Source organism: Oncorhynchus kisutch, linkage group LG1 (genome assembly GCF_002021735.2).
Source record: "Oncorhynchus kisutch isolate 150728-3 linkage group LG1, Okis_V2, whole genome shotgun sequence".
Taxonomy (NCBI): domain Eukaryota; kingdom Metazoa; phylum Chordata; class Actinopteri; order Salmoniformes; family Salmonidae; genus Oncorhynchus; species Oncorhynchus kisutch.
Genome location: NC_034174.2, coordinates 20,772,797 through 20,778,227, shown reverse-complemented (window position 1 = coordinate 20,778,227; position 5,431 = coordinate 20,772,797). Strand labels below are relative to the sequence as shown.

Here is a 5,431-nt window from a genome sequence, read left to right as displayed (position 1 = left end):
AAAGTAAAGATGCTAACAACTCTTGACCTGTTCTGCCCGTTGCTATGCAACTCAAAGCCCAACTTAATAGGCATTACCTCAGCTCAGCCTCTCCTTGTCTTTCAGACATGAGTTACATTTTCTATTAAAGGTTTAAGAGTCCCTCCCCGTGCTCTTTTCTGTTTTCACAGAAAACCGAAATTCCCTTTTTTCTGTGTTTTGGCTTAAGGCTGAGTTCTTATCCTTTTTGCACTTTTCTTCAACTCAACCACCATGTTTCAGAGGTGGTTTGGATTTTCAATATGAGTGTTATATTGTTGACTGTCTTTTCTTAATGCATAGACACTTTATATATTTGTTGTTACTTTGTCATGGTCCAGTGGGATTAGTTAGTATTATTTGTAACACTTAACTGGAAAGGAAAGTGGGATACCTAGTCAGTTGTACAACTGAATGCACTCAACTGAAATGTGTCTTCCGCTGTCATGTCTCAGCCTCCAGTATTTATGCTGCAGTAGTTTATGTGTCGGGGGGCTGGGGTCAGTTTGTTATATCTGGAGTACTTCTCCTGTCCTATTCGGTGTCCTGTGTGAATCTAAGTGTGCGTTCTCTAATTCTCTCCTTCTCTCTTTCTTTCTCTCTCTCGGAGGACCTGAGCCCTAGGACCATGCCCCAGGACTACCTGACATGATGACTCCTTGCTGTCCCCAGTCCACCTGGCCATGCTGCTGCTCCAGTTTCAACTTCCACCTGACTGTGCTGCTGCTCTAATTTCAACTGTTCTGCCTTATTATTATTCGACCATGCTGGTCATTTATGAACATTTGAACATCTTGGCCATGTTCTGTTATAATCTCCACCCGGCACAGCCAGAAGAGGACCGGCCACCCCACATAGCCTGGTTCCTCTCTAGGTTTCTTCCTAGGTATTGGCCTTTCTAGGGAGTTTTTCCTAGCCACCGTGCTTCTACACCTGCATTGCTTGCTGTTTGGGGTTTTAGGCTGGGTTTCTGTACAGCACTTTGAGATATCAGCTGATGTACGAAGGGCTATATAAATACATTTGATTTGATTTGATGTAACCCAACCCTTCTGAATCAGAGAGGTGCCGGGGGCTGTCATAATCGACATCCACCTGGACACATTCATGTATTTGTTTATAATATTCATATAAATTGCTCTCTGCTGGAGAGTAATAAGTGGGTATGAAAACAGGGCTTAAATAATAACGCAGGAGGATATGTTTGAGTGTCATCTGCTACATAGTAAACACCCTTTTCATTAGCCTAGTACTAAAAGGAGCTATTAATTTCGCTATGGTCATGCAGATTTCTTGTGGACATACTGTATTGCAAAATATTTTTAAATGTGTACAGTGTTTCTATGGACTTATGTGTTTATCATAAATTCTCCGAGGGTGTCTCAGGGGGAGTTGGCATATGCAAAAAAGACTTAGGACAAATATAAGCAGCCACTAAACAAAAAATATATTATATTACAGTTAATTCATCTTGTGTGTCCTAGCATGTGGCTGAGCCTTCTTTCTGGTTAGATCGACTGAGCAGCTTTCCTCTTTGCTCTCTACCGCTAGGTGATCCCCACAGCTATGCAGTATCATGGAAGACTGGCACTACTGTGGCATGATGTCATCGTGGAGCGTGTTCTTGACACTTTGACCCGGACATCACGTCCTCAGGTGAGCTCTCTAAACAGATTTACAGTCCAGTCTTTGGTTTAAAGAAAATGCTTTAGTATGGTGGTATTGTGATTCTCCCAGACCTGTCATGAAAGGTTACATGACAGTATTTCCCTTCCAGAGTTTCAGAGTGAAATGACAGTGTGTGTGTCATCCCTTTAATCTAGGCCTAATCGTGTAACGTAATGTATGCCTCATCGTATGTACAATACCAGCTGTCATTTCCCCTCTGAAATATCTACCATCTTCTGAAGGCAGTGCAGAGGAAAGCCGCTGTGGTAGACCCCCAGAGTGTGATCACAGCCATCGACCACTTCTGCAAACATAGAGAATGGGCCATGAATGTGGGCGAGGAGAAAGGTGCTGTATGGATTAAATGTTCTTTCAAAATCAAATCAAATCAAATTTATTTATATAGCCCTTCGTACATCAGCTGATATCTCAAAGTGCTGTACAGAAACCCAGCCTAAAACCCCAAACAGCAAGCAATGCAGGTGTAGAAGCACGGTGGCTAGGAAAAACTCCCTAGAAAGGCCAATACCTAGGAAGAAAACTAGAGAGGAACCAGGCTATGTGGGGTGGCCAGTCCTCTTCTGGCTGTGCCGGGTGGAGATTATAACAGAACATGGCCAAGATGTTCAATGTTCATAAATGACCAGCATGGTCGAATAATAATAAGGCAGAACAGTTGAAACTAGAGCAGCAGCACAGTCAGGTGGAAGTTGAAACTGGAGCAGCAGCATGGCCAGGTAGACTGGGGACAGCAAGGAGTCATCATGTCAGGTAGTCCTGGGGCATGGTCCTAGGGCTCAGGTCAGTTGAAACTGGAACAGCAGCATCTTTGAATGGGTTATCGATAACCAGCTGAATGCAAAGTTCTTTTCATACGTAATCTTCTTTATATCTACAGTCACCTCCAAAATTATTGCCATCCTTTATAAAGATTAACAAAAAAGTCTGTATAAAATATATCTATATTATTTTATACTAATACAATTGCTCAGAGAAAGAGATTTTGTTTAAACGTTTTTAAAAATGGCACCCATAAAGATTATTATTATAAATAAAATCAAACAAAATCAAATCTGCATTAACATTATAATTTCTTAAAGTTAATCTCAGTTTAAGGAACTGTATTGTGACCTTCCATGGTTTCTTGTTTCAATTGGGTATCAAAATTAGGTAACACGCATGTAAAATCACAATGGGGAAATGTAAAGAACTCACAAATGAAAAGAGAAAAATGGTTGTTGACTTTCATAAATCAGGCAATGTGTACAAAAAAAAGACTTAAAAACCAAATATACCTTTTAGCACTATTAGGACAACAATTGAGATGTTTAAAACCACTGGAACAGTGGTAAACTTGCCTGGAGTAGGACTCATGTGTATCTGAGAAAGAAAAGTCCAAGAGCCACAGTTGGAGAATTACAGAATTTGGTTGCATCTTGGGGTGACCAAGTCAACAATTCAACAGTTACACACCACTTTTAGGCCAATTGGCTAGTTGGAAGGGTTGACATAAAAAAAAGCCTTCATTGAGCTCAACTAACAAATGTAACAATTTGGAACTGGGTGGTTTGGTGAGATGAGACAAACATTTTATTATTATTATTTTTTAAACTTATTAAACAAATATTTTTCTTGAGCAATTGTAGCAGTATATAACAATACATATGTATTTGTTTTATTATATACAGTCTGTTTTGCTTATCTTCATCAAGAGTGCTAATCATTTTGGAGGGGAATGTATATATTTCTTTCAGTCTCGTATGATTATTGGATAGAGATATAGTGCTAGAAGAGCAGTAGGCTGCAGCAGTATTTACTTAATGTGTTCCAGAGGCAAAGGCTTAGATTGCTAGACCACCCCAGGCCACATGTCTACCTGGTCTTGACTCAGGCCACATCTTTGTGTGTGTGTGTGTGTGTGTGTGTGTCTATACACTGTATGTGTTCATTACAGGCTCCATTCCGGACTCTGTGGTCAATGAAGTGTCTTGGAGTTAGGCACTTACTGTGGGTACTCAACAGTTTGAGTAGCTCGCCTATTACCCCCTGGCGTCAGTGTCATTACCTTGGAGTTCAACCCAGATTATTCTGACACTGCTCGTCAAGTCATCAGATGGTCAGGACTGGAGGAGAAGGTAAAATGAGATTGGGATGGATTAACATAATGACATGATGATGAACAGGATGTACATTCCTGTAAATTTGGGTGGGTTGTAGATGTTACAACATACAGGTCAGTTGTAGCTCAGAAGCTTAGATGAGATCTCATTACTGTTGTCCAGGTGCAGCAAGTGGAGGGAGCCTCAGGAACTTGGATCCCTCGATTGAAGGAGCATTTCGGGGCCCAGGTGTTTGACTTAGTTTTCCTGGACCACTGGAAAGATCGCTACCTTCCTGACACAAAACTTCTGAAGGTATGTAAGATAACTAATTTGACCGTCCTGTGATTATAGGGAATCATTGATAGTCTTACACTCTTACATTGATTGATATGATCAATCAAAACACAAAACAAATGTAATTATTCTCTCTCTTTCTCCTTCTCTTTCTCCCATTCCCCCCAACTCTATCCTCCTATCTCCCTCTCTCTCTAGGAGTGTGGTCTCATACAGAAAGGCACAGTGATGCTGGCAGACAATGTCATCTGTCCAGGAACCCCTGACTATCTGTAGTACGTCTGCAACAGCTCTCACTACAACAGCCACTACTACAGATCACACCTGGAGTACACTAAAGCAGAGAACGTTCTGGGGAAGTCTGTGTTCTTAGGGTACTAGCCAAACAGTGAGCATCTTGCTTTAAAACACCAACTCTCTCTTGATAAAACATTTTGGGTTAGTTTCAATTCAAAGTGCCGTCTTATGACATGCTGTAACTTACTGTGCTAAGCATTTCTTTATCTGTAGAACTGATGTTATCTAGAGTAAGCAAATATGTATTTGAAAAACTATTTCTACTTGTGTTTTGACATTGTCACAATGCTGTCTTGCTATGCAAATGATGAAAATACCATCAGTTTTACAGCTGCAGAATTACAGTAGTGTGATGTCTTTTTCAAACATGGATTTAATACACTAGGTGGCAGTGGTGTGCCTTTTTAGATATTCAATCAGACAACTGAAAAGCAGCATGCAGTGGTCCCGTCATAACTTCATAGCATTTATAGCCTTCTTTCCGGTGTAGGTAGACAGAAATGGTCTAAAGTCTTACACCATATCTAGCAACGTAAAATAATGATTAATATTTTGTTTTGACACTGTATCAGATCTACATTGAGTTATTAAAGGTTCTGTGAGAAAGGTCTATGTTGCACTGCTTTAAACTCATTTTATAGATTTAAATCTTTGATTTGATAAAATCCAATGGGTATCAAACAGATCACTAAGCTATTAACTTAAGTCGGATATTAACAGTACTGATTAACGTGACTTATCCTGGAGATGCTATAGAAAATGATCACATCTATACAGTAGAGAAACAAATGCACCAGATGTACCTGATTGTGAATCACAGTATTGTTTAAGTTAATAGTTGGTAGAATATGTCCCTTACATGATATTTCGACATGTGAATTAACAGGTGTGTATGAGAATGTATGAATCAAATCAATGCCTTTCTAATCTCCCCTGCAAAGTGACGGAGTGACGGTGTTCCATCATAAATGGGGGAGGGACTACATATAGAACAAGCTGCATTAAAAACATATAGGCTAGTCCACCTAGGGATTTCTTCACAGACGCCCGCA

At 40.1% G+C, this 5,431-nt stretch overlaps 1 pseudogene; it reads left to right on the top strand.

The window, feature by feature from the left end:
• Positions 1 to 1,026: 1,026 nt before the first annotated feature.
• Positions 1,027 to 4,989, top strand: LOC109897939 (catechol O-methyltransferase B-like; annotated as a pseudogene).
• Positions 4,990 to 5,431: the final 442 nt, after the last annotated feature.